Here is a 16,077-nt window from a genome sequence, read left to right as displayed (position 1 = left end):
CTTGGGCCTGAATTCCACAGTCATGTGGGCTACATTGTGAATAGGGGATGGTGCCATTTTCCTTACAGGCATGTGTGGATTTAAACGTGTTAGCAACTGTGAGACACTGATGCCTCTTGGGTGTTCCCTACAACCAGCTGCCTTTGGCCAGTCACGCCCTTCTCTTTGCCCTTTTCTTCCCGTCCCTTTCCTGGTGGGAGTTCCCACCAGTTTCCCTAGTCGTCAAGAGATAGCACTCTTTGATTTCAACATTTTGCCCCCATTTTCAAAACTAGTTACCAGAAAAGCTGCTAATACTGGTTTTTTTGTTTGTTTGTTTTGTCTTGTTTTTTAAGCATTATCTAATCTTGTAAAAGCAAGCATCTCTGTTTTAATCCTCACCTTAGGATAGGTTTGAGACCGGGTAATCAGAGAATGACATCAGATTGACTTAGGAAAAATCAGTGAACTTTAATCTGGGAACATTTTTCTCTGCTCTTATTTGTTGATATATCATTGTCACATTTCATCCTACGAAGTGTTTGTAGTAGCTTATTCAATATGACTATATTGATATAGCTAAAATGGTCAAGTAGAAATTAAAAATATTTAATACTTCAAAGCTGGGAAAATGGAAGTCGGAATGGAAGGTTAAGATCTCAGAGAATAATAGAACCTAGAAATGTAGATCGTAACGGAAGATAACCACACGGACGTAATGACCTTGTATAATTCATATGATTAACCAGTATGAATGCGTCAGTAATACAGTGTTTATCCCTTATGTTTGACTAAAACTTTATAGAATGATACACATTACCTTCCACAGGATAGAGGTTTTGTGAGTTGTTTCTCAAGTGACGCGAGGAAAATGAACGTCCAAGAGGTGAAATCATTTGAAGGTCATGTGGCTATTTAGTGGCAGAGCCAGGATTCAGGCCCCGGGTCTCCTATCTTCCATTCATCACTTTTTAGAATGAAGGCCACTCACATTTTTTCAACACTAGAGATATAAAAGCCCCTTTTATTTCCGGAATGCTTCTGTTCAGCTCCCAACAAGCTCGGGAGGTGGCATAATAACATATTACAGGTGAGCAGGTGACGCACCCATGACTTAACTTACAAGGAACACCATCGGTACTTGGAGTTGGGTGGTTTTGCTTCCAGTCCCGGATACTTTCCACATCGTTTTCTTGTACACCGTTCCCAAAGGAGTGTGAGCAAGAACAAGAATAAAAACAGAAACACCACATTTCCAAATCTGGGCATTGTGCATCTGCGAGTGATCTCTGGGGCAATATTTCTGTCTCCCCGTGACAGAAGAAGAGACCCAAGGGAGGTCCCCCCTCGGTCAGTAACTCTTGCAGAGCCTTGCAACAAATACTCTGATATTTGGCACTAATTAAAGGACATTTAGCTTCTAATGTCCATATGGGGCTTGATTCTGGGCCGAGCCTGCGTGTCCTGGTGTGCCGAGCATGTGGAAAGGATTCAGGAAATGCTCATGGCCATGTCACCGGGGCTGCTTGATGACTCCACTGACGTAGCTCTTCCCCATTGGGTATTTCCTTTCTTAGAGGTACCGTGGGGTAGGGGTGATGTACCCTGCGTGTTGTGTGTGTGTGTCTGTGTGTGCTCTAGGATGATTTTTTCCATTGTGTTGTGTGTTTTATGACCTTCACAGATGTCAGACTTCCCGTGGTGAGAAGGGTGGAGAAAGGGCTGTGATTTGGGGGAGGAGGAGGAAGAGGTGAGACTGAGGCCAGGCAGGAAACACAATTGTGTGGATTTAACGGGCCTCATTTTATAGCATTTAGCCCTGTTTTCACTGGGTAGCAGTGAATAGTCTCACCAAGGTAAACCGTTTTTCACTATTATTGGGCCAGGGGATGAAAGTTTCGTTGTTATTCTTCCTTGGAGCTCAAGTGGCTGCTGTAGGTATTCACCTCTTTTTGCCTCAGGGACTCAGAATAACCCTTTGAACGTTGGCTGGATAAAGATCACATATGTTTCTAAAGAGATTCGGTTTATAGAGCATTGGTCTGTGTTATCCCGTCTGCCATTTGATCTTCAGAATAATCCTGTAAGGACCCGGTGCGGATTGTTAGTCCCATTTTCCTAAAGAGAGAACCGAGGCCCAGAGAAATGAAGTGACCTGGGCCCAGGAAGGAAGAGAGAAACGTGTCAATACGTGCTGATGATCACCTCCGCCTCAGTGCTGAGAAAGGACCCTGAAGCTCAGCCCGGGGTCGTAATTGGCCCAAGGTTGTTCACTTTGGGCTCCTCCGGGGCGGTGTCAGAATTAGAAACTGCCTGCCTGTCTCTAAAACTAGTGCTCATTTCTGTTACACCACCAACTTTCCAAGAGTCCTAGCCAGAGGGCAGGCTTGAAAGGAAAAAAAAAGACCTTGGCATTGATTACCCAAAACCACTGACAAACCAAACATTATGCAAATCAGGACCTACCATGTGAATAATGGCTCACATGTGTGGGGCGCTTTCAAAAGCACTTTGGGAGATTGTTCCTTAACCCTCACAGCAAACTCCTGAGCTGGAGGTTCTTACTCTTCCCGTTTTACAAGTGGGGAAGTTGAGGCTCAGAGAGGTCATTTATCCAAGGTCCTACAGCTAGTGGGGAGCAGCGCTGGGATTCGAGCATGCATCAGACTAGAATAGCTCATTTTCCCTTTTAACCCACATTACCCACAGGCCCATGTCTGTTTCACTCGGGTCATTTCTGTAGTCACACATCTGAAACTGAACCTTGTGCACTCCATCCTCGTTACCTACAACATGAAGTTCAAGTAGCTCAGCCTGAAATTCAGGACGCTCATGTTTTCCACGTGCATGTGCCTCTACCTCGCAATGCACCTCCTGCCCCAGCCATGTTCCAGTGGGTGTTTTTTCCTGCACACCCTTGGCCTTCCAAACCTTTCGTTGTGTTCAAGCAGCATTTTCTTCCTGCTTCCCCTTTGAGAACTCTGTACTCTTTCAAAGATCACTTCCGATGCCATCAATTCCAAGTACCCTTCCAGGGCCTTCCATTCCAGTGTTTTGGGCCTCCACGGTGCTCACGGGTCACCCAGATCAGAATGCTGCCCTTGTCTTCCTCCCCCTCTCAGTTCCCACTTTGAGTGCTCACTGGGGTCTGATTCATTGCTTTGTCCTCAGCGCTGACCACACAGTGACTGGGAGACAGAGGATTTGAAGTGAGCTCTGTGCTGACAGCCCTATGTGGGGCTTGAACTCACGAACTGTGAGATCATGACCTGAGCCCAAGTTGGAAGCTTAACCGACTGAGCCACCCTGGTACCCTTGGTAGCCTCCATTTTGAATGGCTGACTTTGTAGGAACAACTAAAGGACCAGCAAGAGAGTGGGACTTTGAGGTCAGAACACCTTGTTGCAAATTCAGTTCTGTCATTAATTAGTGTTACCTATGCACATATGAATACGCACACACACACACACACACACACACATACACACATGTCACCTGGTCATATAAACTTGGGAAACAGAATTACACAAAATGAAACACAAAGTTTTGAATTGCAAGTCTCAGAATCTTTCATATGGTCAGGTACATTGTGAATCCAGATTAGCAGCTATGGTATGCATTTTATTTTTTTTCAATTTCATCCACACCAGGCCTTTTTCTGAGCAGCTACTCAGTGGACAAGTGTTCCATGAAAACACTTGGGGAACCTCAGACTAGATGGTCTCTGAGGCTTCTTCCCACCCTGCCCTACCCTGGCTCTCCATGATCCTGAGCTCAGAATCAAGGTCACTCCCCCTTTCCCCCTCCCCTCCACACTCTTCCCCACAGTGCCTAGTGCTTTGTAGACTCTTGGTCAATGCTTAATGGAATTAATTGCCTCTTGCAAAGGACCTTGGGGGCTCATGATGCAGCCTGTACGTTAGCTTAGGAAAAGAAAAAGAAGAAAGGAAGTAAAGATGCCACATTGGATTGGACAAACTTGGACTGTGTGGGCTAGCTGGCTCTGCCAGTTGGCTTTGATTGCTTATAAAGGAAAAGCCAAACAAAGAAGGAGGTGGAGTTTATTTCAGTAAACAACAAAGAACTCAATCTCCTCCAGGAGAGGTGGGTTCATTTCTGTTACAGTCAGAAAACATTTGCAAACAACCACTTGGTGAGAGAAAACAAGTTCAAATGGAGAACTGTGGATTTCCTCTGGGTGTTGGGGTGTGTGTGTTTTAGAAGGGGGAAATGCAGTAGCAAACATTTCATGCCTACGTTTAAGAGCATTTGAGGGGCGCCTGAGTGGCTCACTCGGTTAAGTATCCAACTTCAGCTCAGGTCATGATCTCACAGTTTGTGAGTTTGAGCCCCACATTGGGCTGTCCTTTGCCTCCCTCTCTCTCTCTGCACCAGCCCCCTTCTGCTTGAGCTCTTGCTCTTTCTCTCTCAAAAATAAATAAAGTCATTAAGAAAAATAGAGCATTTGATATCTCGAAATTAGTGCATTTAAACCCCAAGGAATTTTATACCCTATCCTGCCAAACACTCCTCAATCAGCTGATGAGGGAAAGAAGTCCCAGGGGTGCCGGGCTGGCTCAGTCAGTTAAGCATCCCACTCTTGATTTCGGCTCAGGTCATGATCTCACAGTTTCTGAGATCAAGCCCCACATCAGGCTCTGGGCTGACAGCTCAGATCCTGGAGCCTGCTTCAGGTTCTGTGTCTCCCTGTCTCTGTGCCCCTCCCCTGCTCGAGCTCTCTCTCTCTCTCTCTCAAAAATAAGCAAACATTAAAACACACACACACACACACACACACACACACACACACACACACACACTAGAGGCTACTGGCTGTAGTGCACTGACATGGTTGGTTTGGCTTTTGTAGTATTGGCCTTAGAGGGTTTTACATTTTTAAATTATTTGTCAACGTTTAGAGGTTGGGAGTTTTCTTATAAAAACTTCTTGTTCTTCTTGAAAAATGGAAGACCTAGCAGGATTGGACCACAGTGTATTATGATAGCACAAGGGCAGCTGTTCCCTGGCATGGGGTGCCAATCTCCCGTTCACCACCTTCTTGCCCAGATTGACTTCATTCTGGTGTTGCAGGCCTGGTCCCTCTTGGCACTTGAGCTCGCAATCCCTGGTTCGGCGCAGGCTGTAATGAGGCCACAATTTCACTGTTTATACTTGCCTGCTTGTCACTTCTAAGAGTTGGTGCCTTTGATTAGACCACCTTTGGTTGGGTGAAACCCAAGAACACCTGGCTTAGGGGGGCCACTGCCTGTTAACAATGAGAAAGACAACATCTATTGAGTGTTTATTCTGTGTCAACCTCTGTTTTTACCATTTAGCAATGATTCCCTTATTTATCCTTCACAGCCCTCTTACACAGTGGGAATTATTGTGCCACTCACTTCTGAGAGGAGGACATTGGAGCATAGAATGATTAGTATAACTTTCCCCAAGTGATACAGTTAATAAGTAGAAGAATTGGAGTTTGAATACAGGGAACATGCTCTTAACTACTATAGTACATTTTTGGGGGGTGCCTGGTTGTCTCAGTTGGTTAAGCATCTGACTTCAGCTCAAGTCATGGTCTCAATGTTCCCGAGTTTGAGCCCCGTGTTGGGCTTTGTGCATATAACTCAGAGCCTGGAGCCTGTTCCAAATTCTATGTCTCCTCTCTCTCTGCTCCTCCCCCGCTTGTTCTCTCTCTCTCAAAAATAATCATTAAAAAAATTTTTTTACAGTTTATTTATTCATTCCTTCATTCCTTCAAGTAATTTCTACAGCTAATGTGGGGCTCAAACTCACATGTCTGTCTGTCTGTATTTAATCTCTATGCCCAATGTGGGGCTCAAACTCACATGTCTGTCTGTCTGTATATATGTATTTAATTTCTACAGCCAATGTGGGGCTCAAACTCACCTGTCTGTCTGTCTGTATGTATGTATTTAATCTCTACAGCCAATGTGGGGCTCAAACTCACATGTCTGTCTGTATGTATGTATTTAATCTCTACAGCCAATGTGGGGCTCAAACTCACATGTCTGTCTGTCTGTCTGTATGTATTTAATCTCTACAGCCAATGTGGGGCTCAAACTCACATGTCTGTCTGTCTGTCTGCATGTATTTAATTTTTACAGCCAATGTGGGGCTCAAACTCACATGTCTGTCTGTCTGTATGTATGTATGTCATCTCTACACCCAACCTGGGCTCCAATGTATGACCCTGAGATCAAGAGTGGCATGTTCAACTGACAAAGCCAGGCCAGGCTCCCCTTAACTACTGTAGTACATTCCTTAAAACATTGTTTTATATAAATGCCAGAATGATTGAGGTTTTTAAAAACTTTTTATTTTGAATTCATATCAGACTTACAGAGAAGTTGAAACAAGAATACGAACCCCCCCTCCACTTTTATCCCCTCACCCTGCTCTCCCAAGTGTTAGCATCTTAAATGTGGTTATTAAGTACAAGCAATGACCGTTACTAAGTAAACTGTAGACCTTTTTCTAATTTGACCAGCGTTAACATGTATGTCCGTCCCTGTTGGTTCCAAGATCCTATCCGTAATCTGTCTGTGCAGTGCAGCTTCTTCACTGGGTTAAATTAGTGGCTGCTGGGTTTCTCTTACTGTAAAGTTTCTGTTTTTCCCTTATAGTCAATAATAAGTTGTTGCAGGAAGATAATTTGCCATTATGAAAATCCTGTTTCTCCTCAAACTTTTGTCCATTAATTTTAGCATCTTTTTGTTGATTTTTTAAAAAATTTTTTTTTTCAACGTTTATTTATTTTTGGGACAGAGAGAGAGACAGAGCATGAACGGGGGAGGGCCAGAGAGAGAGGGAGACACAGAATGGGAAACAGGCTCCAGGCTCTGAGCCATCAGCCCAGAGCCTGACGCGGGGCTCGAACTCACGGACCGCGAGATCGTGACCTGGCTGAAGTCGGACGCTTAACCGACTGCGCCACCCAGGCGCCCCTCTTTTTGTTGATTTTATCTGCAACAATTTGCTTCATTTGCTTTCGGTAAAAGACTTACAAAATATGTAGAAAATACTGGAAGATTATAGCAAGAATCAAGATTTTTAATGCAAAATGTTTGGAGGCTGCTTCTTTGCTTCATAGTCAATATTGCCTTTTGATTTTATAATGGAGTTAATATCACCACTTCACATGAGTGAATTTTGCGACTTGTGAGTATGAACAGTTCAGAATCAGTTTCCTAATTGTTAATAGGGACAACAATTGCAATTTGGAAGCGTTGCTGCATGGAGAGGAAGTCATTAAGAGTGGATGCTCTAGTCAGGCTGCCTGGACTGGGGGCCTGAAGCTGTTACTCATGAACTGTGTGACTTTTGGTAGATTGTGCAACCTAATTATGCTTTAGTTCCTCCTAGAGCCAATATGAGGATAAAATAAACAACAGATGTCAGATGCTTACTTAGCAGAGTGCCTGGCACGTGATAAGTAATCAATACATATTTGTTGAGTCCAAACTTGATATATTCAACCATCAATCTTGGAAGTAATGCTTGTTAAGAATTGTGCAGGGTCAGAGATTTTAAGCTACATGTGTCAGGTAACTCTGCCGCAGTTTTGTGGATGCTTAGAGAAGTCACAAGATCCCTGGATCAGAGACAAAAGACTTTATTACTCCCAGAAGAGCAAGCAGCATGAGCTTCTCATTCTCATTGGCTCCCCTGACTTCCAAACTCCATGGGGCGATGTGGCAGGACCCAGGTGAATGCTGCACATTCAGGGGGTTTGCTTCAGAGCTGGGGAATCCTAAGTTTAGGCAACCTCTATCTTTTCTATTGGACTGCAAACAAACCTGCTTTCTGTTCTGGAGGGAGACACTATTTTCCCAGGTTGTTTACTATGTAAATATCCTCGATACATTAGTCCAGAACAAAATATTCAGTATCTCTGCTCAGAAGATGTTCAGAAAGGAATTGTCCCCCAACAACACTGAGCAATATTTGATGCTTCCCTTGGAATGGAGCAAAGTAAGCCACAGAGATTTTTAACCAGGGTTCCAGAAATTGACAGAAATTTGTCTACTTAGTTAATTCCATAACTACCCCAGTTTATTCAGACTCTGTATTTCTTTTGCCACTGTATTTCAGTTCCTGTAGAGCTTTACAGTGTATAAAGCCTACATCGATGCTTCCTCCCCCCCCCCGCCCCCCGCCCTTTTAACTAGGCATCATGAGATTCTAACCACTGATACTGGTTTGATTCTTAATTGTGTCTCTGAGCTACCAGCTCCTGAATCAGTGTTCTATCTCGTCTGTATGGAGAAAACTATCCTCTCTGTATATTTGGGATGGAGGGTGGTGATGAGCTTTCTTTAGTAAGGACAAAGGGATGCCTGTGGAAATGCAGTGTAACTTCCACTGTCCCCCCCCTTCCCCCCCACCAGGTCCCTTTTTGTCTTTTTTCTGTTTTTTGTTTTTGTTTTTTTAATGGTAGAAGCTTTCAAAATGTCACATCTGTTTCTAATCATTTCCTTTAGTCTTTCACTATAGGATCAACTCAGCAACCTGACTTGTAAAGGGATCCAGATTATTTTGTAAGACAACCAACATATGTTAAAGAAAATTGCCCGTTTAATATTCCAATTGCAAAACAAACACACACACAGGAAAAATTTTCTTCACTATTTACACTCAAGACAGACAGAATGAACTGCCCTTTTATGGACAAAGGATTTATTGCCCAATTTTATCACAAAGAAAGATGTTTAAAGCAATTATATTATGCTTTTTAAAAAGAAAATATTTTTAAAATGATGAAAGATTTCATGCATAGAAAATCATGCATTGAAAACACTTATTATCTATGCCAAAGATTAAACAAATATTAACATTTTGCCATATTTGCTTCAGCTCTCTCTTAAAAAAAAAAAAGGAAGAAGGGAAAGAAACAGAGTTAAGCCAAGCTCACCTCTCTGCCTTCCCTTTTTCAAAGGCGTGACTTCAATTTTGTATGTTTTTATTTTTATTTATTTTTATTGAACCAAAATAGACCTGCCATATTATATTAGTTTCATGTGTACAACATAGGGATTCTACTTTTGTACACATTGCGAAGTGATCATATGCTAAGTCTAGTTACCATCTGTCACCAACAAAGTTGATACAATATTACTGACTGCATTCCCCAGACTATACATTATATCCCCTATTGCTTATTTACTTATAACTGCAAATTTGTATCTCTTGATTTTCTTCACCCATTTTGCTTTCCTCCAATTCCCTCCCCTCTGGCAACCACCACCATGTTCTCTGTACTTAAGAGTTTGGGTTTTGTTTCGTTTGTTTGTTTAGATTCTACCAGTAAGTGAAATCACTCTGTATTTGTCTTTCTTTGATTTATTTCACTTAGCACAATGTTCTGAGGTCCATTCCTGTTGTCACGGAGGGCGAGATTTCATTCTTTTTTTATGGTTGAGTAGTATTCCTTGTATATATATCACATCTCTTTATCCACTCATCTATCAAAGGACACGTGGGTTGTTTCCATATCTTGGCTGTTGTAAATAATACTATAATGAACATAGGGTTGCATATATCTTTTTTTTTTTTTTTTAATTTTTTTTTCAACGTTTATTTATTTTTGGGACAGAGAGAGACAGAGCATGAATGGGGGAGGGGCAGAGAGAGAGGGAGACACAGAATCGGAAACAGGCTCCAGGCTCTGAGCCATCAGCCCAAAGCCTGACGCGGGGCTCGAACTCACAGACCGCGAGATCGTGACCTGGCTGAAGTCGGACGCTCAACCGACTGTGCCACCCAGGCGCCCCGCATATATCTTTTTGAATTAGTATTTTCATTTTCTTTGGATAGATACCCACTAGAGAAATTGCTGGATCCTATGGTAGTTCTATTTTTAATTTTGCTTGTTGTAGTTTTCTAAGAGGTTGTCCAATCCATTTAAGTTTTAAAATTTCTTAATCTAGATTATTGGCGGTACTCTCTTAAGATTTTCAGAATCTCTACCTATACACGCTTTTATTTGTATTCCTGATATTTCTTATTTATGCTTATACTCTCTCTTTTAAAATAAACCTTGCCAGAAGTTTGTTTATTGTGTAAGTCCTTAAAAAAAGAAGCTTTTGGTGCTGTTTTTACAATACCTCTCACACTGAATATAAAGTTACGTTTTGGTCCCATGATTTAAAGCATATATAAATAACAAATTCTTCGCAAGCAGTTATCTTTCAATAGACTAAAGATTTGTTCAGTGAATTTTAAGGAATACCTACTTCTTGTATGTTTTCGCTCAGAATACTTCTGATACCACATGTGTGAGATTTTTGTCTCGCGCCAATGGATTCTCCAACTCTTTGAATACCAACTGGGTGTCCTACAATTCAGTTCAGTTCTGACACAAACTATCTATAGTTAGCATCAGACTTCCTAGGTTTAAAGGCTCAGGTGTAGGGGTGCCTGGGTGGCTCAGTTGGTTAAGCGTCTGACTCTTGGTTTCGTCTCAGGTCATGATCTCATGGTTTGTGGGATTGAGGCCCGTGTTGGGTTCTGTGCTGACAATGCAGAGCCTGCTTGGGATTCTTATCTCCCTCTGTCTCTGCCTCCTCACACTCATGTGCACATGTGTGCACGCACTCTCTCTCAAGATAAATAAACTTAAAAAAAGGGCCCAGTTCTACAAGACTGCCTTCACTTCAGATGCCAGTTACAAGTATTGGGTTCCCAGGTAACTCACACGTGTGTCAGACTTGGCTGCAAAGTTGGAAGGGTTCTCCTAAACCCCCCTTTCTCAGGTTTGAGAATTTGCTAGAATGGCACTCAGAACTCAGGCAAGTGTTTTACTTACTATTGCTAGTTGTTATCAAAGTCACAATTCAGGAGCAGCCAAATGGAAGAGATGCATAGAACACAGGAGGGGACAGGAGAGCAGGGCACCTCCTTGCTGTCTCTAGGCATGCCACCCTCCCTGCACTTCAATCTGTTTGCCGAAACAACTTTCCAAACACTGCATTTGGCCATTTTCATGGAGGTTTTATTACATAGGCATGATTGATGGAGTCTTTGACCTGTCATGACTGATGCAACCTCCTTCAGCCCCTCTTTTCTCCCTGGAGGCTGGGGAATGGGGCTGAAAGCTCCAGTCCTCCAGTCATGCCTTGGTCGTTCTGGCAACCAGCCTCAGTCCTGAAGCTCTCTAATGGCCATCAGCAACCAGTCATCTCACTAGCATAAACCCAAACGTGGCTGAAAATGGCTTGTTATGAATAACAAAAGACACCTCCTCTAGCCCCTATCACTCAGAAAGTTCCGAGGGTCCCAGAAGCCCACGCGCCAGGAACCAGGACAAAGACCAAAGATACGGTTCTCAGCGTATCACGGTATCAAGCTCTCATATGTTAAAAATTGGGCTAACTGCTGAGGCAGTTGGGGATTTGTTGTTCTCACCTCGATGGCTGATCATCTAATGGAGTGATAGTCACCTATGTTAATAATGGCAATATTATGTGAAAAATGCTAAAACTGAATTCTTGATTCCCTCTTCCCCTAAAGGTCCCCACCTCTGTAGATGGTATTGCCACTTGCTCCATTGTTCAGGCCCACATACTTGAAGTCATCTAGGATTCTCCTCTCTGACTCTCACACTGTGTCATTAACAACTCCTACTATGTTCTATCTATAAAATGTATTCTGAATTGGACCACATTTTACTACTCCATTGCTGCCACTCTCAAGCTACCATTACCTCTCCTCTGAACGACTCAAAACATCTCTTAATTGGTCTTGGTGATTCCTTACTTGCCACCTTGAAGTCTATTCTCAGTAGACTAGCAGAGGGATTCTTTTAAAAGAGAAGTCTGATGACCGATTCCCGGATTAAACCCCTCCAGGGGCTTTCCTAACCTTGTAGAATAAACACATGCTCTACAAGGGGCATCTCAGTCTGTCCCTTGGCTTCTTCTCTACCTTTCCGTTCTCTCACTCTATCTATCCCTTGCTCACTCCATTCCAGCCACATGCATATACTTGTTGTTTCTTAAATATATCAAGCATGTACCGTTAGGGACTTGGCACTTGGGGTTCTCTTTTTTGCGGAATAACCCCTCCCCCCATGCCCAGTCTTGTTCCCTGATTTTATTCAGATCTTTCCCAAGTGTTATCTGATGAAAAGGTCTTCTTCCTACTGAGGGCATCCTGTCCTCATTCTGCATTACCCCAATTTAACTTTCTTCATAGAGTTTATCTGACATTAGGTTGATTATTTATTAACTCTGTCATAGGAATGTAAACGCCATAAGAGTAGGTCTTCATCTGTTTTGTTGATGTGATGTTTGTATGCTCCCTAATTTCCTTGTTCAATCGCTATGCTCCTTTGCTAGGTAACAATTTCATATCTTTGCTTGGCTTCTCAAACCTCTAACACACCTCTCCCCTCTCCCCCCACTGTTTTCTTCTTGACCTTGCTTCTAGTTTCATTGAGAAAGTAGAATTTCTACATACTCTTACCACAACATCCACCAACCGACCACACTCTGCCTTTCGTCCTTTAATATAGGTAAAGATTCATGATTTTATCAAAGACCAGTCCTGCTCATGTGCCCTGGATCCATTCCCTTTTACCTACTCAGTGACTTGCCTTTATCAATTGCATTGTCTCCTGAATCTTTAATATATTTCTTCTTCTGTTTCTACTGAATCTTTCCCAACAGGATATGAAAGTGGTGTAAGATTTTTCGTCTTCAAAAATAACATCCCCTTTACCTCACATCCCCCCTGCAGTTTGAAAGTGAAACCAAGATATTCAGGTTTAGTTGATCTTGGGTGAAGTCAGCAAATTGCATTGTATGTTTTTGAGACTCTCTTGGTGAGCGTGCTAGGATGAAGAACGATTAATTTGAGTTTTTTGTGTTAGGAATTCTTACTAAGTGAAGATTACAGTAAATGAGAATGAAATTGACCAGTTTTCCTGGAAGTCAGTAGAACAAAGCATTTGACTTAATAAGACATATTTAGTTTACCAGGAACATGGCCGTGATGGAAATGCTGGTATATCTCTCTATTATTTCCCTGTTTGTTTGACTGTCATGGAAATCTGGGATGAATAACAGGAAATCTTAACATTAACCCGGTGTCTATAGGCTAATGCTTGCATTTACCAGCCTTGTTGATGGGAAGCAGGCAGGATAGGAGGTGGGAGGAAGAGGTAGAATGAGTAGAGGGAAAGTATGATTTTTCTACTCACTAACATCATTTTCCAGACATAAATAAATAAGGTCCATACCTATTCTTGTAGAAATTTTTAAAGCACTTAACATCCTGCCTTTCACGTGGTAGTAGTTCAATGCGTATGTATTAATTAATAAAAATAGGAGGCTGACCATGTCCCCAGGCATCTCCATGGCTGCAATTCCAGAAGTTCTCTGGAAGTTTGTTACATCTAGCCAAGGGTGATCAAAAAGCAGCATAAACCTTACTCTCTCGCTCCTTAGTGTAACTATTCATCCATTCATTTGGTCAAAAAATAGTCATTGAGTGCCTTTCACATCCTGGGCATCGGACTCGGTGCTGTGGGTACAGATTCGGTGTCCATCCGTAGAGATTTGTAATCCAGGCAAATAACTTGATGCCACTGGTCTCTGGCTACGTAGGTTTGTGAAGATCACGGCTCTGGTCTCTGTCCCAGTGTCTCCATGAGAAAAGACTGATTGCTAAGAGGATTCAATGATAGTGCTCACAAACCGTGAAGGATATCAGGAGACTTATGTATTACTGTAAAAGTAAACGGGTGTACGAGATAGAGTACTTTTCACCAAAAGTACACAAAAAAGTGTACTTTAAACATGGAAATGGGTATATAAGAACACTTTCTTCCAACACCCGGTTCTCATCACAACAAGCGCACTATATTTTACACCTGAAACTAATACTATACCGTATGTTAACTAACTGGGATTTAAATAAAAACTTAAAAAAAAAAAGTAAATGGGAAAAAAAGAACAAATGTGTAGGGTAGAGCTGAATTGTTTGCTGACAAATGGGGCTTGAAACTTCTAGTTGTTATTCTTTCCCTTCAGACGGAGCACGTCGGAGGGACCTTTTCAAGCTTGCTTTCATTAAAAATGATTGTTGGGGTGGGCGCTTGGGTGGCTCAGTTGGTTGATGGTCTGACTTTGGCTCGGGTCGGGGTCTCACAGTTTGTGAGTTCGAGCCCTGTGTGTTAGAGCCCTACTTTGGATTCTCTGTCACTCACCACCCCCCCCCCCCCGGACTCGCGCAGGCCTCTCTCTCTCTCTCTCACAACTAAATAAACATTTAAAAAAATGAATGTCGGAATGAAAGGCCTACTGCCTACTTCAGCCATCAAGTGCAAGGGCCACTACCTGCTGCGGACTGATCACGTTGGCCTCGCAGGCTCACAGAGCTGCGGGGCCGTGTGTTGTTTGTGGGGCTCTTAAAACTTGAGGCACTTGGTGGATGTAGATCGTCCCTGAACAAAATAAGCTCGCAAACAAACATTGCTTTTAATTATCAGATTTCTTTCGGCCAGGCCTATCCTCTGGTGTCCAGCTCCCAGTGACAAGCCTCTTCATGCAATTCCCGCAGAAAATCAAAAACGTTATGAACTGCTACCTACCCCCAAGGACCATGCTTTTTTCATAAACACTCTCATGTTGCCTTTAGAAAAGCCAGTAACTTCAGAAATTAAAAGGGTCTCACAGATCACCTGAGACTGTCTTTCCTAAGGCTCAGGCTTAGTTATGATAATGGCATTTATATTGATCTCATCAGCTGAATATATTCATTTTACTTTTTTTTATTTATTAAAAAAATTTTTTTTAATGTTTATTTTTGAGAGAGACAGAGACAGAATGTGAGTGGCTTAGGGGCAGACAGAGAGGAAGACACAGAATCTGAAGTAGGCTCCAGGCTCCGAGCCATCAGCACAGAGCCCGACGTGGGGCTCGAACCCACGAGCTGTGAGATCATGACCTGAGCCGAAGTCGGACACTCAACCGACTGAGCCACCCAGGTGCCCCTGAATACATTCATTTTAGAGGAGTGTCTTTTATTCTCTTCTTTCATGAAATGACAGATCGATAGTGATAATAGTATGGTAGTTTACACACACACACACACACACACACACACACACACACACACGAGTCTCTGAAATCACACATTAATCTGAGAGCCCGTTTTACAGATGGGGAAAATGAAACTCTGAGAAGTGATATGATTTCCCTAAAATGATAGTCCCGTTTCTTAACAGAATAGGAATAACCCTTAGGTCTACTGACTAACAGTTTAGTGCTAAGAAAGGAAACAGAATTACATATAATGAGAAAAGCACTTTTCCCATGTTAGAGAAAAGCACTATCAGAGATAGCTGGTTCATGCAGAGCCAGTGTGCGTGGTCGTTGTCTTGTAGTTTGGCTGGAGGAAAGTTTATATCATCAGTGCTCATGCATTTCCCAGTCCTGTACCTTTGTCTCTTTGTAAGCCAAATTGCCAGGAAGGAACTTACAGCATGTTAGGAAGGCAGTTATGGAAAAGGTTGGTGCTTATGATGTGTTAGGACTTAGACTTAATTCTGGCTTTGTTATTGGCGATGTCATTCCATGTCCCGAATCAGTCTCCTTGCATGTAAAACCCTTCTCTACCTGCTAAGCATCCTACAAGGTTAAAAAGAGAATCCACAGATGAAAATGCTTGCTAAGTTGTATTATGTTCTACAGAGAGAAAAAGTTATTATGAAGGCAAAAACTAAGAGTTGCTACCTTTCAAGTCATAATAGGCCTAGCCTTTCAAGGTGGTAGAGAAGAGAGCTTCTTTTTTTTTAAACTTTATTTTTGAGAGAGAGAGAGAGATAGCATGAGCATGAGTGGAGAAGGGGCAGAGAGAGAAGGGGAGAGAGGGAATCCCAAGTAGGCTCTACACTGTCAGCATGGAGCCTGATGCGGGGCTCGAACTCACAAAGTGTGAGATCATGACCTGAGCTGAAATTGAGTCATACGCTTAACCGACTGAGCCCCCAGGTGTCCCGAGAAAAGAGCTTCTGAATTTGTGTGCAGATGTATGTTGGTAGGAGAAACAACTATACCTGTACCAACGTTA

The sequence above is a fragment of the Lynx canadensis genome, chromosome C1, assembly GCF_007474595.2.
Source record: "Lynx canadensis isolate LIC74 chromosome C1, mLynCan4.pri.v2, whole genome shotgun sequence".
In the NCBI taxonomy this organism is placed as follows: Eukaryota; Metazoa; Chordata; class Mammalia; order Carnivora; family Felidae; genus Lynx; species Lynx canadensis.
The sequence above is the reverse complement of the archived record's forward strand: the minus strand, read 5'-3'. Positions refer to the sequence as shown.